We start from the raw sequence: 20443 nt of genomic DNA, 5'->3' as shown, positions 1-20443 counted from the left end.
CTATAATAAGTAAGTTAGAGAAAGACAAATACCTTATGATTTTGCTCATATGTGGAAGTTAAGAAACAAAATAGGGATGCCTGGGTGGCTCAGCAGTTAAGCATCTGCCGTCAGCCTGGGGAGTGATTCTGGAGTCCTGGGATCGAACCCCGCATCTGGCTTCCTGCATGGAGCCTGCTTCTCTCTCTGCCTCTGTGTATGTCTGTGTCTCTCATAAATAAGTAAACAAATTCTTTTTTAAAAAAGAAAAGAAACAAACAAAATAAATGAGTAGAGAAAAAAAAAAAAAGAGAGAGGGAGACAAACCAAGAATTAGACTTTTCACTAGAGAGAGCAAACCATTAACAGAGAGGAGATGGATGTGGGAACGAGTAAAATAGGTGATGTGGATTAAAGAGTACACTCATCATAATGAGCATCGAATAACGTATAGAATTGTGGAATCAATATATTATACATGTGAAACTAATATAACACTGTCTGTTAACTATCCTGGAGTTAAAATAAAAAACTTCAAAAGAAAGAACACCTTACTATAATTTGTTATTATGTCTTCTTTGCCTCCTCTAGACTCTGACAATTTCTCAGATCATCCATTTTTTTAAAATACCTTGATACTTTTGAAGAGCAAAGTTCAGATATTTTGCAAAATTTTCCAACTTTGTTTTATTTGTTTTACTCATGATTAGACTGGGTTATGACATATTTATTTTATAGTTTGTGTTATAATCCAATACTGTGTTATTTATTTTGTTGCTTAGATTGTTTCGGCTTTGAACTTTTCTTTCACCTATCACATCATTTCCCGTCCTGAACACTTACTTACTTTTAGTCATTGAAAGATACTTCTTGGTCATCTTGCTTATTTCTGTATCGGATTTACAATCAGCCATTCCCCTCCCCCTACAATTCCCAATTCTTGTTATTGGAAAATAGTATTAGATACAATGATGTAGGTTTTGGATGTGCTAGTTACTACTGGAATGACATTATTTCCAGGTCCTACTAGCTGACAGAACATGGAAATATATTTATTTACACATATTTATTAATATTTCTATATATACCCATCTGTACCTACATTAAACTAATTATGAGTTCATACTGATGTCTTCAACTCTAATCCTATACTGTGTGCATCATTTGAGCCTTCTGCCCTTGCTTGTCTATAACCTCCCACTCCAACAGTGAGAAACAGGCCTCCCACCATATGCCACCTAATTATTAATTACATCAATTCCATTACACATTTATAGCTTTTTCAAAATGTTTAACCCTCACTACTGGGAAAGAACTATTATCTAGAGTAAAATGCTTATATACTGTCCCTGCTGCCTTTAGTGTTACATACTCCACTAATTTCAAAAGTTATTTATATCAGCATCTTTGTTTTCCATACACTTCTGTGTGGTTCCTTTCTATATTCTATTTTTGTCACATTCTACATCCCTTTTGAGATCACCTGATCTCCTAAATGATTTTTAGGCTTTCATACATTAAGGATCAATATTTTTCCTGTAGAGCTCTTTTTTTGACAGAAGTGTCATTTATCCATTACAATGCATGATAGTTTCATTTTTTATTTGGATATACATTTTTCTAATTAGTTGCACCTAGGAATGAAATTACTAGATTGTATGGTAAAGTTATATTTAGCTTTGTAAAATAACTAATAAACTGTCTTCCAAAATGACTATATCATTCCATTCCACCTGTAATGAATGAGAACTCCTGTTGGTCTGCATCCTTGTCAGTAATTGACACTGTCAGATTTTGATTTTAGCTATTTTCCTAGGATGTCTAGTGACAATTCATTGTGGCTTTTTTTCATTGTTGTTTTAATTTGAAGTTGTTTGATGAGTTCAGCTTTTTTTCACATGCTTTTGAAAAATCATATGTTTGTCTCTCTGGTGAGGTATCTCTTTAGTTCTTTGCTTATTATTTTAGTTGGATTTTTATTTTTTATTATAGATTTTTTAAAGATTCTTTGTATATTTTGGATACAAATCTTTTTATGAGAGTACTTTTGCATAACTTTTCTTCCAGTCTATGGCTTGTGATTTTAGCTTTCTAATACTACAATAAATCATACAAACTGAGTGACTTAAATAATATAAACTTATTCTCTTATATTCTGGACAGCAGAAATTACAAACATGGTGTTTCAGACTATGTTCCTTCTAGGGATTTTAGGGAGAATCTATTTCTTTTTTCAAGTTTATAGAGGCCACTTGCATTCCTTGGCTCATGACTCTATCCTTTATCTTCAAAGCCAGCAGCATAGTATTTTACTTTCTCTCTCTTTGATTCTTCTTCCCACATTTTATAAGGTCCCTGTGTTTACACTGGGATCACCCAGATAATTCAGGATAATCTCATCATCTGCAAAATCCCCTTTGCCATATAATGTAACATATTCACAGGATGTAGACATTTTGGGAAGAGGAATTATTTAGTATATCACACTTGTCTTTTGATTCTTTTACTAGTGTATTCCTTAATGCAGGGGTTTGAAAACTTTTAATAAAGATCATTTTATCTTCTTTGTTGTTTTGTTATTGATGGGTTGTGTTTCTGGTATGGTATATAAGAATTAATGCTCAAATCAAAGATCATCTACCTAGACTTTTTTCCTTTATTTTCTTCTATAAGCTCTGTAAATTTGCATTTTTCATGTAGGTTTATGATCTATTTTGACTCAATATTTATGAAAGGTGTAAGGTTTGTGCCAAGACTCATTATTTTGCATAGATATTATTTCCTTACTGTTGCTTCAGCAAAATGCGACAAATTTAGCGGCTTAAAACAGCACAGATTATTTTCTTTCAGTTCTTGCAATTGGAAATCCAAAATGGGTTTAGAGGTCTGTGTTACTTCTAGAGTCTATGTCTTTATAGCTTTTAGAGGCCACCTGAATTCTTTGGCTCCTGGGTACTTCCTCCATCTCTAAAGGAACAGCAAACATATTCAAATCTCTGCTTCTATTGTTAAGTCAGTTTCTTATGCTTCTCTCTTATAAAAGACTCCTGTGATTATTTGGCCTCATCTGAGTGATCCAAAATAATCTCCCCATGTCAAGATTCTCTACTTAATCACATTTACAAAGTCCTTTTTATCATATAAGGCAACTATTCACAGGATCTGGGATTTGAATGTATACATCTTGAGGAATGAGAGGCATTATTTTATCTACCACACACACAACATCATTGTTGAAAAGACTGTATTTAAGGGCACCTGGATGGCTCAACTGGTTAAGTGTCCGACTCTTGATTTTGGCTCAGATCATGATCTCAGAGTCATGAGATTGAACTCCATGCTTAGCATGGAGCCTACTTAAGAGTCTCCCTCTCCCTCTGCTCCCAACCCTCTGCCCCGCACACACCCTATTTCTCTCTTTTTTGGTTGGAGAAAGAAGAAGAAAGAAGAAGAAGAAGAAGAAGAAGAAGAAGAAGAAGAAGAAGAAGAAGAAGAAGAAGAAGAAGAAGAAGAAGAAGAAGGAGAAAGAGGAAGAAGATTTATTCCATTGAGTTGCTTATAGTCCTTTACAACAATCAGTTGAATATATTCATGTGAGTCTGTTTCTGGGGTCCCTTTATGATGTATGTGTCTAGTCTTTCACCAGCACCATATCATCTTGATTACATAGCTTTATACTAGATCTTAAAATCATGTTAATATGAGATTTTCAGTTTTATTGCTCTTTAGTATTGTGTTGCCTATTCTTGGCTTTTTGTCTTTTGATTTCCTTAGCAGTGTATTTCTCAAAGCAGAGGTTCAAAAACATAATAATTTTTGTCGATTTTTTTCTCTGATGGATTGTGCTTTTGGTAGTGTATCTAACAATTGATGGTTAAACCATTAATGTAAACTTTAAACTTTAAAATCAGTTTGGTGATGTTTACAAAATAGCTTGCTAGAATTTTGTTTGAGGTTGAATTGAATCTTAGTATAAAGTAGGAATAATTGACATCCCAGTAATTTAGATTTTCTAATCTATGAATATGGACTATTTCTCCACTTATTTAGATATTATTTAAAATTTTTCATCAGAGCTTTGTAATTTGGACATTAGAGCATATAAATATTTTTTAGATTTATATTGGGTTTTCATTTTTGGTACTGCTATAATTTCAAATAGTTTTTTTAATTCAAAATTCAATTATTCATTACTGAAAAACAGTTAACTTTTGTGTATTAATGTGCATACTTTGTGCAACCAAGCTATAATTGCATATTTTTTCCAGGAGTTTTTATTTTTTTATTTTTTCAATTATTGGTGATTTTCTACATAAACAATCATGTCATCTGCAAACAAAACCATTTTATATCTTTCTTTCCTATCTGTATGCCTTTTATTTCCTTTTCTTATCTTACTGCACTACCTATGACTTCTACTATAATGTTGGATAGCAGTGTTGAGATAGTGCACCCTTGTCTTGCTCTTGATCTTCAGGGGAAAAGTATCCAGTTTCTCATCATTAAGTATGATATTAACTGTAGGATTTTTGTGGATGCAATTTATCAAATTGAAGAAGTCCCTATTTCTAAAGTTGAAAGTTTTCAATCATAAATGACTGTGATTTTTTTCTGCATTGATTGAGATGTTCATATGAGTTTTCTTCAGCTTAATTTTATCATGGATTACATTAATTTTTTTTAAATATTAAAAGTCTTGTATACCTGAAATAAAAACCACTTTGTCATGATCTATAATTCTTTGTATACATTCCTGGATTTGATTAGCTAACATTTCATTCAAGATTTTTGCATCTCTTTTCATGAAAAATAATAATTTGTTATTTTTCTTTTTTGCAATGTCTTTAATCTGATCTTGGTAGTAGAGTAATGTTGACCTCACAGAATGAGGTCCATTCTGTGTTCCATCTGCTTCTGTTTTCTAGAACAGATTGTGGAGAATTGGTATCATTTCTTTTTTAAATATTTCTTTATTTTTAATTTAATTTAATTTATTTGATAAAGAGAGAGAGCCCATAAGCCAATGGGAGAGGCAGAGAGAGAGGGATAAGCAGACTCTCAGCTGACTAGGGAGCCTGATGCAGGGCTTTATCCCAGTACTCCAGGATTATGACCTGAGCTGAAAGCAGATACTTAACCAACTGAGCCACCCAGGCACCCCTGGTTTGGTAGAACCCACCAGTGTAACCATTTAGGCCTAGTGCTTTCTTTTTTTGACAACTTTAATTATTGATTCAATTTCTTTAGTAGATATAGATAGCTCTATTCAGATTATTTATTGCTTCTTTTTTTTTTATTTATTGCTTCTTTATGTGAGTGTTAGTTGTTTGTGTCTTTCAAGAAATTTGTCAGTTTCATTTAAGTTATCAAATTGATGGGCAGAGAGTTTTCCATAGCATTCCTTTATTATCTTTCTAATGATCGTGGAATCAGTAGTAATGGCTTCTCTTTCATTTCTTATAATAGTAAATGGTTCCTCCTCTCTTTATTTCTTGGTTAGCATTGTAGTGAATTATCAATTTTATTGACCTTTTCAAAGAGACAGCTTTTTATTTTTATCTTCTCTATTATTTTTTTATTCTCATTTCATTGATTTTTACTGTAATTTCATTTTTTTCTGCTTGTTTCAGGCTTACATTGTTTCTCTTTTTTCTAGTTTCCTGAAGTAAACTCCTAGATTATTCATTTTAGTTCTGCCTTCTTTCCTAATATATCCCTTTAATAATATATATCCCTTTAACATATATAAATTTCCCTCACAGTTTCTATTTTTGTTTTGCTGCATCCATAAAATTTGATAAGTTGAATTAGCTTTCACAACACTTAAACATCTCTCTTGAGTTTTCTTTGATCCATTAATGATTTTGAAGTATGTTATTCAATATCCAATGTTTAGGATTTTTCAGCAATCTTGCTGTTATTTATTTCTAGTTTATGCCATTGTGGTCTGAGAATACACTTCATAGGTATTTTCATCCTTTTAAATTTATTAAGGTATTTCTTATCATCCAACAGATAGTATTTCTTGCTTAGTCTTTGTGATCTTGAACAGAATCTTTATTCTGCTCTTGGTGGGTGGAGTATTCTATACATGTCAGGTATATTAAATAGGTTGATAGTGTTGCTCAGGTCAGTTATATCTTTATGGACATTTTATCTATTTGTTTTATCAATTACTTAAAGAGAGGTACCTCTACTTATAACAGTGAATTTGTCTATTTTCTTATGGTTCTAAGACTTTTTTGTGCCTCATATATTTTAAGGCTAGATTATTAGGCATATACACATTAAAGATTGCTATGTCTTTTGCTAGATTAATTCCTTCTTCATTATATAATGTAACTGTTTATCCTTGATAATATTCCTTTTAGTTAAATTTGCTTTATCTGAAATTAATATAGATAGTAATATGTATTTCTCCATCCCTTTAGTTTTTAACTATCTGAATTTTTGTACTTATTTATTTATTTTTAAAGATTTTTATTTATTTTTCCAGAGAGAGAGAGAGAGAGTAAGCATATGCACCAGTGCGGGGAGGGGCAGAGGGAGAAACAGACTCTGCTGAGCAGGGATCCTGATGTGGGACTTGATCCCAGGTCCCCGGATCATGACCTGAGCAGAAAAGGCAGATGCTTAACCAACTGAGTCACCCCGGTGCCCCTGAATTTTTGTATTTAAAATAAATTTCTTCTAACTTATATATAATTAGTTATTTTTTTCTAATCCATCTGACAATCTCTGTTGTTTATGGTCTAATTAGAGCATTCAAACTTAATGTGATTATTGGCATAGTTGAATGAACATATACCATGTTTTTCAACTATTTTCTATTCTATGTATTTGGTTTTTTCCTTCTTTCTTCTCTGTTTACAATTATTTCATATTATTCCATGTTATCTACTCTCTTATCATGTCATTGCCTTTGTAGTGGTTCTTTTTTTTTTTTTTTTTTTACCTTTTTAGTGGTTGGCCTAAAGTTTGCAAAATACATTTTTAACCAATCTACCTTCAAATAACACTATACCACATTATGTGCAATACAGGTAATTTAGAGTATTTGAATTTCTCTGTTTTGTCCTATGTGATATTAGGGTCAACCATATTACAAATCCATACCTTGTCAATATGGAATTACTTTAAACAAAAAAAGTTATCTTTTAGATCATATAAAAATAAGCGATACAAAAGACTTCATTTGTTTTCATGTATTACTTCTCTATACTCTCTCCGTCTTTTAAATCCTATGTTTTATTTTCTTAGTTGTATAATTTTCTCTCTACTTGAAGAATATCCTTAATATTTTTTGAAGACACATCTCCTGGCAAAGAATTTACTCAGTATTTCTCAGCCCATGAAATACTGATTCTTTTTCACTTTTGAATAATATTTTTTCTGGATATAGAATGCCAGGTTGATAGGTCTTTTCTTTCAAGACTTTAAATAGTTCTTTTCTGGCTTATATCTTAAGATGAGAAATCTGCTATAATTTTTATCCATGTTTCTTTATAGGTAAGCTTTATTCCTTCTCTATCTTCTTTCAAGATTCTCTCTGTCTCTCTCTCTCATCCATCTTTGGATAGAAAATTCTGCTATAAATGCCTAGGTGTAGATTTCTGGGTATTTGTTCTGCTTTTTATTCTCTGAGTTTCTAGTATCTATTTTGATGTTTGCCATGAATTTTGAAACATTTCTGGCCATTAGTTGTAATATTTCTTCTGTTCCGTTCTCATTCTAGCATTCCAATTATATGACCTTTGAAATTGTCTCACAGTTCCTGAATGTTCTAAACCTTAAAAAAAATCTTTTTTGTTTGTATTTTGGTTTCAAAACTTTCTGTTGGCCTATCCTCCAGCTCACTGATTCTCTTCTCAGCCATGTTCAGTCCACTGATGAGCTTTCAAATGCATTTTTACTTTGTGCTCAGTATTTTTTATTCTTTCTTAGAGGTCCCATCTTTCTACTTATACTACATACCAATTTGTATTTGCTCATTGTCTACTTTTTCCATTAGATCCTCTAATATATTATTTACATTTAATATATATTTCCACTCTGATAAGTCCCAAATCTCAGTCATATCTGATTCTGACTTATATTTGTTTTGCTCCTCAGACTCTATTTTTTCTTGCTTTTTAGAATGTCTTGTATTTTTTGTTGAAATCTAGACATGATGTATTTAGCAATAAGAACTGAGACCTTAGGAACTGGAAACAATATACCTCAAGTATGAGGTTGTACCTTATTCTGGTTAGAAAGTGGGCTATTTTTTAAAAGATTTTATTTATTTATTCATGAGAGACACGGGGGGGAGGGAGAGAGAGAGAGAGCGAGAGCGAGAGAGAGAGAGAGAGAGCTTGGCAGAGACACAGGCAGAGGCAGAAGCAGTCTCCACACAGAGAGCCCGATGCGGGATGCGATCCTGGACCCTGGGATCATACCCTGAGCTGAAGGCAAACGCTAAACTACTGAGCCACTCAGGCATCCCAGAAAGTGGGCTATTTTTAATGTTTGCTATAGCCATAAGTGATAGAAACTTCGGGTTCCTCTAAAGTCTTATTTCTCCTATCAGTTTGGGCTTCTCAAAACTCTCCGCTCTAGAGACAATCTGTGTCTTACAGTTCTTTCAGCTGTGATCTATTTTTCTAGGTAGTGTGAGAGTAGAGGATAAAGGAAACATTTTATAATCTTTTTAATTATGTTTCAGATTTTTAGTGTTCTATGACTCCCACGTCAGACTTGGACTTCACGAGTGGACTTGTGAACCCCACAAGTTTTTCCTGCATTAGTATGTCTCCTTTAAACCTCCTTACCTCCTCTTTTTCCTGGGTTACATGTCCCTAATCTATTCTTGAAACCCAATCTTTTGTTGAGTATGTATTTTTTCTCCTTGAAGGGGACAGAAAAGTTGAAGGATCTCTAGTGGGGAAGAATTCCCTTCTGCCAATAGGGATAAAGTTTCAAATTATATGATGGTAAATATGTTTCCTTGGAAAGTAGATTTTTGTTTGGAGTGAGTTGTTGTACTTTACCATAGATTTTTTTTTTCCATCCCCCTGCCATGGTTGAGAGGGACTCTCTTGGATCTTCCCCATGAGAAACTGGTGGTTTTCTGATGGTAATGCCCACAAAAATGTGGGGATGCCCTTGAGATTACAGCCCAAGAGGTTTCTCACTGTCATGCTGGTCCACTTTTAGCTTCACAGAATTTATAAAAATTATATAACACATGTTCTTATTAATTAGTTTATGGTAGTAGCTTCTATTCCAGATAAACAGATTTCTGTTGCTGTGGCTCTCTAGATGTACTAGTCTCTCTAAATTTTGGGTGTTTTTTGATCTTGCAAATTCAGTTTTCCAGTAGGTCTACCTGGTAATTGATTTTTTAGTTTTCTCAGCTTTTTTTTTTTTTTCTGTAAGGATGGATGTGATAAATTCCATGCTCTTGATATATCAGAGTGAAAGTAGAAATCAGAAGAGGTATTTTAAATTTAAAATGGCAGAAGCTTTCTCTAAAATTTTATGCTTGGGAAAAATTTTTAATTTTTCTCTCTGGAGTTATTCATTTTGTTTGCATTTTACCTTTTTTTTTTTCTTTAAAAATCAGCACTTCTTCATAATGTGCTGATGTATTTTGGTTGATGGAGCTGGTTATAAGATTCATCATGTGCATATGGGGAAATTAGGAAATATGTTTATATTCCAGACCGTGTGTTTGACAGAAAGCTACATAATACTTAATTTAGCAATCTTTTTTTTCAAACTGTATTTTCCTTGAGATGTTTCCATTACTACACATCCTCTCTTTTATCTAAATATTGGAGTGGAGGATGGGTGAAAGAGATGACGATTTAGGAGTGCACTTGTGATGAGCACTAGGTAATGTATGGAATTGTTGAATCACTATTTTGTACACCTGAAACTAATATTATACTCTATGTTAGCTATACTGGAATTTAAAAATTAAATTAAATTTAAAAATTTAATAAATCTTGGATTAGTAATTGTTTGCTATTTTATGCTTCCTGATCACAAAGATTTTTATGTCTTCAGTGAAGCTGAACCACTTAATGAGAGTGATATTGCCAGAAAATTTTCAGTCTCTTTTAGCTTTTATCATTCTTCTTTCCCCAGACATTTTAGTTGTTTGTTTCCTGGGCTAAGATTTGCAGTGACTTAAGCCCTTCTTCCCTCTCTAACTTCACCTTTAGCTGCATCTTCTTTTCTTTCATGTTCAACACTGGGACCTAGGGACCTCAAGTTGCTCATTATTCTTCTTGGTATACTGCTCTTTTGCACTTATTTGGAGTATAATCATCCATCTTTCCCTCTCTCCCGCTCTATCTAGTGAACCCTCATTTACCTTCCAAATCCCTCTCCTTTAAGGAAGCTTTCTCCTGTTTTTCCATGCAGAATGGTACCTTCCATCTCGCTTTTCCCCAGCATTGCACTTCTATCCACAGCTTTATCCTTTATGGTTATTGTTCACATATTTCTGTCCTATAAAAAATGTGATCTCCTTGGGCACAAGAGTGGTAGCTCTCATTTTTTTTCCCACTAAAGCTTAGCACAGAATCTGGAACCTATAGGTGTTTGGCTCACATATAAAACAGTGAATAATAAATGATAATATCAGTAATTGGTGCTATCTTAATAACTCTAATTTCATTTTTACCTCTAAGGAATCATTGATTTACAGCTGTACTTTCAGGTTTCATATAAACTCCGTTCTTTTCTTTCTCTTTTTCTTTTAAACTCCAATTAAAATTGTGTAGTATTAGAAACATAAGATGTTTTTCTTTATTTTTATCTCCTTTACAAACTGCTTGTGATAGTACATAGGCTAATAGAGTGCACTTTATTTAGGTTAAATATGTGTTTGAAGATATATAGTTTCTAGCCTTAAGTACCACTTCTGTTCTCAAGTTATATGAACTTGATTAGAGGTCATTTCATCTGTAAAATAATTTCTTCACATGTATTTTTGCAGACTTTTTGGATTTTGAGTAAATAAATAAATTTTTTTAATTGCACCTAAATCATAGTTTGCAATTTCCATTGGCAGTAGAAATTAAAGTTCTTGGACAGTCTTAGTGCTGTGTGCTTGCTGCTGGCACTAGTTCTCTTAAAATAACATTTTGAGAAACAAACAACAGATGTTGTAGAAATAAGAAATTGGTTACTTGAGTACTGAGCTGGTTAATGTCTTTATTGATAGCAGTGGTATCAACTTCCATTTCTTGTATAAAAAACTATACTGGATTCTTTGTTTTTAAGTAAGCACTTTTAAACATTTTTCTGTTTAATTCTTATGATATATTTTGAGATAAATGCTAGTGTTATCCCCAGTTTGCTGAGGAGGAAACACAGCTAACCGACTCTAAATAGAGATTATAAATTATGAATCTAGTAGACTAACTACTATGACCCATCACCTAAACATGACTGCACAGAAATTCTTTTAGTTTAATTTGTAATGTGTGCTCCTGCTTAAACTCTTCTAATAGCACAATTCATCTTCCTCACCCAAACTTCACATGTAGCTGCAAAGACTACAAATCTTAGTGTAGAGCTACAGACCAAAGACACTGAAAGAAGAACTTTCTTATCTGACAGCTGAAAAACATTTTTTCCTTTTTCACTGGTATGTTGAAATGCACCAAAACATATCCAAATTGGTAGTACTAAGAATGAGAACTGGTCAAGAAATCTTTGTAGATGAAGAAACAGCCTTTAAAGACAGGCCTCTGCAAGTGGCCATTCCCAACCACTTGTGACAGAAACAATTTTTTATTTGCAGCACAGAAATACATGAGTTCTTTGTCAAAAACTGCTTCAGTCAGAAATCCATGCTAGTTTTAAATGAAGGTGTCATGTCTCTGCCACCTCAACATGCCTATAAACAGTGAGACCTGTATCTGATTGTAACATTTATGATTCATTTGTCCTTTGGTGAATTAGAATGTTTGACATTCTTGCATTAGGCTGTAAAATGCAGGAGGATATTAAGTGGATAGTATAAAACTCCATGATTCATGACAGAGGAATGAATGTACCATATTATCTGATCACTACTGCAGCCAGTTTAGAGCCACTTATCTGCTTCCTTCACGTCTGGTATATAGAGATAGACCATCTTTAATATCATATCCTGCAAATGGTGATGAATCATTCTTGGAAGTTTTCTGATTGACACTTTCTGAGGCTTTACATTCTATTGTTTTAACATATCCAGTTGGGATTTTTGGTTATAACACTGTGGTTTTTCAATTGCCAAATAATTAGATTAGCGAAAATGATCTAACTGTACAGAATGGAGATTTTTTTACCCTTATTGATAGCACCTTGGTTATCTTTTAAAAAAAATCTAAATGCTATTGATTTGGTGGATTAAATTTATGACTGTGCAACATAATTCTCTATAAATGAATCTCTGCCTTTCCCAAGGGTGCCAAACACACTAGCTGACAGAAAATCATTTAGTAGGAAGGGGATGTTTAATATTGCCTTGGGGCACAGCTCAGGTACTCACCTTATACATGCTTTTCATGCTGGAAGGAATTGATAAGTGATGTCTCCAAAAGTAAAATATTCTGATGTAACTGAGCCCGGGATCAACAGAGATAAAAGTTTGTGAGAACAGATAAGGCCTGTTAGAGGTTTCCCATGAGTTTGTATGTATTTGGGGAACTGGGAAAAAGTGAAGGGATTTTCCTGATTCTTCATAATCAGATTGAAATCTTGCTTTTGCACAGGTAAGCTATAAATAGGCATTTGAAAAACTGCTCTTATGGATGGGCTTTTGCTCCTGCTGGACTCATTCTCATTCCAATCACATCAGAAATGGTGAAAATCAATGTGAAGTGAAGCCACTAAAGGTCAGGAGTGAAAAAGGGTTCAGCACAACAATAATTTAGAGCACTGTAGAAAGTATCTCATCAACTGTTAAGAAATCAATTGAACCATTATTTTTTTTTAAAGGTTGTGCTTGACCAGTCTCTGCTGAGAGTGGGAAGGTTGAGGCTGTGGAGGCCACAAGAGAGAATATGTGGAGAGAAGCACCCTCCAGTTGCTTGTCCTGTTGGAGACACCATGCTGCGAGCAGCGTGGAAGGCCACAGCGAGAGAGATGAGGAATGATAGAAGCTTAGAACTTTGCTGGATCCCTTCCTAATGCTGTTTCCTGTGATGTGTTGCTTGTTTGTGTGCCATGGTAAATTAGAATGCTGTCCTCTGCTCTGGAAGGCTTCCTACTCCCCTCTCCCTCTTTAATCCTAAGAAAGTATGTTAGTCAGACAATGGAAAACTATACATATTTAAATCTATTTCTTCCCTTTGATTTTGGTAGACTTAGCCTGTTAGACCACTAAAAAGTAATTTTCAAATTTTTCCTTTTAACTGTCACTTCTCACATACTATAAAAATGCCTGAGAAATGAATAACTGAGAAATTGGTGCACAAATTATTGTCTCCTGTGACATTGTATAACCTGCTAACTTTAGGTTCATTAATGGGTAAATTGTTAAAGTGAACACAATTTTTGAGCAAAAGACTCTTATACATATGCAAAGAAATACTTTTATTTTTTCCTTTGGAAGTAGTTTTATATTCTTACAATGGGACTGGCCTTTGCCTCCTTTTCTTGAGGGGCTTTATGATGTTCTGCTTTCTGTCTTAACCCTGCTTTTCACATTATTGTCAACATTCTTAATCATCACAATCAATGTTTTTGAGGACTTGGTTTGAACATTCATGAGTGTCAAAGGCATTTATCTTAATAGAGCAAAGGTTGTTATTTTAAATTTTTATATTGGTGCGATCATTTTTATTTTTCTAGCTATTCTGGGGCATTTGGAGAAGTTATGACTTCATCTCAGGCCTCAAAATGCTTAAAAGGAGTGAGAAAAAAAGTTGGCAGTCCTGTTGATAAGTAATTATGACAGGAGTAAAGAAAAGAATCATTAAGGTGTCTAACAGGTAACCACATGTTGTGAGTTGCCTAGGATGGTCTTGTTGTAATTATTAATAGCATTCTCATTCACTCTCAAAGGTGTCCTGATTTGAGTGATTAATCAGCCTTCACATTTATAAAAAAATAATATGATCAGAGAAGTACTTTGTTAACTTTTAGGTCAGTCAGTGACTTCTGTCAGTAATCTTTCGGTTGAAACTTAAAACTCTTAAATATACACAGATTATAAGAATACAACTTGTCAAAGAGGACATATGTGGGTAACTAGCATCCATAACAAGAACTAAAACATCATAAATATTCTATGACCTCTCTTAGCCTTACTTACCCTTTTAAAGGTCCATCTCGAAATAAAGTCATATTAGAAGTTAGGTTTTCAGGAGTATGAAGTTTGGAGGGAACATGATTCAATTCATAACAGGATATTTGAGACATGTCAAATGAAGGATGTTACTGGATCAGAGTGATCAAGAGAGGGATAGGAAGAGATGAGATTAGAGAGGTAGTGGGTTTAATCACATGAGCTATGATTCAGTATAATAAAGGTATTAGATTTTGTTTCTAATAACAAACCATGTTTATTCAACTGAGGAGATATGTGATGAACTTTTAAAAAAGATCCCCTTGGTCACTGTTTGGAAGAAAAGATATAAGCAGACAAAGATAGCAATGGGGAACAAATAAAGAAGTCACTACAGGGTATAGCTATGGTTTCTTGGACTGAGACTAAAATTTTTCCGATGCTTAGTAAGATTCCTTACTTTCTTAAAAGTGTATGGAATGAATGGATAGTTAAATAAACAAAAGGCATAAATACACTGAAACAGGTGCATGTTTTTAACTATGTTTATTTTAAAATAAACCTGATCAATTCACATATGAATAAAAATGATGCATTTTGGCCTTGTGAAGAAAATAAGTCTGATTAAATTACTAAAACTTTTCTTTGTAATTATTTGATTAGAATAATTTTATGCGATGAGTTCCAGAAATATAATGCAATATAATGCAATATGCTAGCAGCTTGGGATAAAAAAGAAAAATATCAAACATTGCCTGGAGAAGTTTACAATCAGCTTGAAAATTTAAAGAAAACTTCTTTGTGGAGTTGAGGTTAGAATGAAATCTTAAAGTTTGAATAGAAGCTCTCCAATTAAATAATAGAAAAACAAAATAAAGATAACAGTATGGACAAAATGAGAAGGTATGAATTGTATCGGATATAAAAAATTCAGTATATTAATATATAAAGTGAAGGTACTGAGCATTAGTGATGAAGATAATCAGAGGCACATCTGAAAGTCCTTCTTCTACTAGGTAAGACATTGACAGCATACTTTCAGAACAACTAGAAAACACCGGACAATTTTATATAGGAGAGTAACATGAGGCTTTGGCTAGAGGAACTGTGTACTCAGAGCTAAACATCCACTGAGAAACTCTGACTAATAAAGTTGCACATTTCCCTCTTTTTTAGTTGTTGTTGTTGTTGATAATGCATAGGGATACAGACTGGAAACACACATAGACTTTTCATCGCCTTTACCAGGCAAGAACCTCTTCCCCACATATACCACTGCCCAAAGACATCATGGCTCCACTCAATTTCAAGAGGTCTGAACAGGCTAGAGGTTTTTTGTTTGTTTGTTTGTTTGTTTGTTTATTTTTCAGGCTAGAGTTTTTCTATGGAAGGAAGAAAAGCTTGAAATATTGGTGAGCAGTAGTAATTTCTACCACTATTACAGCACTCTGGGGACAGTATGAAGGAAGGGTTTTAGTGGCACAACACTGAAAACAGAAGGTATCTAAATGATTTGGGAAAACGTTATGATTGCATTGACCAGATTAGTAGAGAGATATAGATGAGGCCAAAGGACATGATATCATAAATATTTGGGAACTAAAATAATCAGAACTTGATTAATTTTATCGTAGTGTAATTTAAGGCAACAATGAAAAGAAAATCTAAGACTACTGTCGTATTTCTGACGTGGGTGATAGATAGTAATATAATTAATCAGACTAGAACAGAATATTGGAGAAACAGGAAGTTTTATTGGTGGGATGGGGAAAATAAGGCTTTTGAATTTGTTGATTTTAAGGTATCTTTGCAACAGGAAATGTATAAATACAAGAATATAAACATAAAACTGAGGATAAGATTGCTCAAGAGGAGAATGTGACATAAAAAGAATAGGCCACAGGTCAGGCCGTGGGGAATTCCCAGAATAGGCAGAAAGAGAAAACACGATGCAGATATAAATGAGTGGTTAGAAATGTAGGAGCAGAAACAGATGAGAGAAGAGTCAAAAACAGCTGGGTAGAAGGGTTTCAGAAGTGAATGTTCAACTTCATCATACACGTGAAGACCTTTCTACCTAAATGATGTAAATTCCAACTAGAATAGGATCTAAATGTAAACACTGAAACTAAAGCTCTAAGAAAATACAGGAGAATAATTTTCTGATATTGGAGTAAGAAAGTATGTCAAAAATCTTAAGCTATACAGTAAAAAAAAAAAAAAAATTTAGACTGCATTAAAGCTTCTGTATAAGGTAAAAATCGAAAGGTATCCGTTAGATTTGACAGTATGCTTACTGCATCTTTTTGCCAGAGAAGAAACTAGAGGAGGCCAGAGTCAAGGAGGGGTTATTATTATTATTATTTTTTAAGGAGACAAATATGAACACATTTACAGAACAAGAGGAAAGAGTCAACAATGACAAGTAATTTTAGGATGGACATTTCTTGACAGATAGTTGAAAGACAATGTAAGTATTAAGCAATTTAAGTATTAGGACTATTACAAAGTTGGGAGGAATATACTTCCATTAAAGGAGAATTTTGTCTGCTTAACAGAAGCTTTAGAGATTGCCCAGGTCCTTCTGGAATAGCCGGCTGCCTGATCTCAAGTGTGTTAATAGGGGTGATGATTTGGGCCAGAGGGACACGGAGACAGTATTTTGGTTTCAGTTCCATCCAGAAGCTGACCTCAACCAAGGGTTTGGGTGAAAGTAGAATATTTGGGAGATGATCCTAGAAATTGTTGGTAGGGAAATGGGAAAGTATAAGAGGGAGGGAAGGAATCCCTCCAAGAGATGCATTATCAAACCAGCTAAATTCCATTGGAGAATTCTGGGAGTTGGTAAAAAGAAACCTCATAGTTATCCCAACCATGGAATGAGGAATCTGGAGTGTTTATTTAACAAATCCTTGACTATTACTTGTTTAGAGCCTTTCTCAGAGCATTAACTATTTGTACTCTGTATGCAGGCTGAAAGGGAACATGAAATCAGAAACAAAACCCTCAGACAGAATCTTGGATGTCAGCATTAATTAATTAATTAATGTGCAGAGGTGAATCCCAGGAGGGGATGGCTGAGACACTGACAGCATCTGCTAAAGGTGCGTAGCTCAGGAAAGGACCCCAGGAGTGCAGCAGTGAACAAGTGCACCATTATGCAGTCTTAGGCATATTCTTTTGCCTTTCTGGATTAATTTACAAAAATGTGTGTGCTACTCTGGGAAGGGCTGCTATAACAAAATGCCACAGACTGGGTGGCTGAAACAATATAAATTTATTTAGTGTTTTTACAGTTCTAGAGGCTATAAGTACAAAATCAGGGTGCTAGCAGATTCCTGAGGCCTCTCTTCTCGCTTGCAGATGGCCCTCCTCTTGCTGCCTCTTCATTTGCTTGTCCCTCTGTGCATGCACACCTCTGGTATCTGTCCGTGTATCCAAATTCCCTCTTCTTATAAGAATATCAGTCACATTGGATTAGGGCCCACCCTTATGACTTCATTTTAACTTAGGTGCCTTTCAAAAGGCCCTACCTGCAAATATAGTCACATTCTAAAATACTGAGGGTTAGGGTTTTCAACATATGAATTTTGGGGGACACAATTCAGCCCATAACAGGTGGGTTAACTTGACAGTCCCTAAAGTATTCTAATAACATTTTTTTTTTCTTTTTAAGATTCTTTTTCATAGCTCTATAACAAGTTTTTGACACTTTTGATCTTTAGGCCTCTTCTCCCAAATGCTGTTTTCTTCGGAATGCAATTTAATCTTATTTTATTTACACTGCAATTAACTCTTAAATGTACAGTCCCATTTCATCTTATCAGTAAGACATCTATACTACCTCTTGCAGATATTCATCAAACAACACTCCACTGTCAAAAGATAAGCTTTCACCATCCTGCTTCTAACGTTCCTCTGCGTGTACTTTTAGTGGCCTGGGAGGGGCAGTGCTGTCTCGTGTATCAGACAAGACACTGCCAGTCAGGGAATTTGGAATTTTCAACTATGTCTTCTGAAAACCTGAAGCAATTCACTTAACCTCTCTGTATCTCAGTATCCTCATTTAGAAAATGAACGTAAATGGGATCTACCTGAGAGAGGTGTGATAGGACAAATCAAAAGATGCTTTATCAAGTTTGAGTACTTCCATATTGTAATAAGAAATGTATGCTATCTAATGACTTTTCTAATGTCTTGGTAATTTTTAACTGTCAAAAACTCAACCTTTAAACTTGGACTATATCCTCTTGAAAAGTGACTCTTAGTGTTGCGTCTCCAGATACCTGGGAAGAAGCAAGAAGAATATTTGAAGTAATCAGAGAATTTCTAGGTAGACCAAGTGTAATCTACAGATTGAATAAAAATACTTTTCTTTCACATACACTCATATACTCATACACTTTTTCAAATACATGTATATCTCATGGAGCCAAATAAAACATTTTTAAAAGTTTTTATGTTAATAATAATGTAATTATTATATATAATTCAATTACTTTCCTAGAAAACCACAACTGTTAGGGTAAGAGTCAAAAGTTTTTTGATATTAAGAACGGGTACTTATACTGAGAATTATAGCTCAAATTTTTAATTTTTGCTTTGGAAATTAGTTACTAAATGTGGTTTTGTTTAGCAAATCTTCTAATTGAAAATTAAGTACAATAATGATTATTTCCAAAAGGTTTCATGGTCACCATCAACTAGCAAAAAGTTCAAATTCTTAGTACTTCTCAGTTTCTTCTGGGGAAGAATTTCCAAACTAGAGATTATTCTAATCTGTTTCCTCAAGGATCTGATTAATAAATTTAGCTTCCTGAGTGACTCTGTTGTGTACCTAGGCTTGATAACCACTGTGCTGAACTGCTTCCTTATCAATTAATCAATAAGTGCTCACTTTTTATTTAAAACCACAGGCATTGCAAAGAAGTCTTGATTTTTGTCTTAAGCTAATATTCTCCTTAGTGAATTAAAATGCCTTTGGTTTAAGTTGTTTGTCATTTTAAACAAAAATTTATTTATACCTTTACACTGATGATAAAGTATTGTTATGCACTATAGCAAATAAAGAGTTAGCTGATTCATGCTTTCAGCATCAATGAGCTCCAGGCATCTTCCAAATAATTTAATCAAGTCAGAGGTGAAGGTTATGCTGAGGGAATGCCAAATATGACTGACAATTTGTAGACCTAATCAACTCTATCCTCCAAGAGCACAGGCTGCTTCTTGTAAATATTCTTGAGAAGATAGAGGAAAAGAAATCTTTCTGTAATCAATCAGTCAGCCTGAATGGAGTAGCTTGAGTTTAGTTAAGGGTAAGAATCATGGTTTTTGGTTTAGGAAGAAGCAGTATATTCTAGATAAAAAGAATCATGCTTGATCATGGTTATTTTCTGTGTTTAGATGTTCAAGGTGTTATGGCCAAGCGTGCAGCTGGTTAACTAAGTGTGCTCCATGGTAACCTATGGTTAGAAATTATTCCAGATTTTTGTTTTGTTTTGTTTTTGTTTTTTGACAAGATGGGCTTTGGAATGGTTTGAATGGTAGGGCTTATTACAAAGTAACTCTAAGAACAATGATGGTCCTGAGAATGTATCCTGTTTGCAGTCTAATAGTCAGCTTGTTAGAGTCTCAGACATGCTGGAAGAAGCAACAAAATACCCAGGATAAAACAGAAGGCTTTATTACCCACTATATGGCAAGTCACATGAGATACATGCTTGACTGATTTCCTGTTGCCTCCCAATCTCGTGGAAGTGAAAAGAAAAGACCTAGAGATGGGTTTCATCACATCTGAGGAACTCTAAGGTTAGGGAACTCAGATATTTCTTAATAGAATACAAGCAAACCTGCTTTTAGTTCTGAAGGGAGATATTATCCTTATTATACTGGAAAGCAACCGAGGCTTGGTTGGCCCTTTGCTCTAGAGGGGCACACTATCTCTATGTTCCACAACTGCTCACTACACAAATGTCCTTGGGAATATAGTTTGGAGCAAAGATTGTTGGGGCCTTTGTTCACAAGAAGTGTAGGAAAATAAGAGCAGCCCATGAAGAATTGTCTTCCAACAGCTGTATTTTCTATAAAGCATAATATTTTTTACTTAGTCTATATTGTTTTGGGATAATTTTGAGGGACTAGTGGTATTGGGTAGGATAAAAGTACCCCCCATCCAAGTAACTACTTGATACAATA

This window comes from Canis lupus, chromosome 21, assembly GCF_011100685.1.
Source record: "Canis lupus familiaris isolate Mischka breed German Shepherd chromosome 21, alternate assembly UU_Cfam_GSD_1.0, whole genome shotgun sequence".
Taxonomy (NCBI): domain Eukaryota; kingdom Metazoa; phylum Chordata; class Mammalia; order Carnivora; family Canidae; genus Canis; species Canis lupus.
This window is presented reverse-complemented; position numbering follows the sequence as displayed.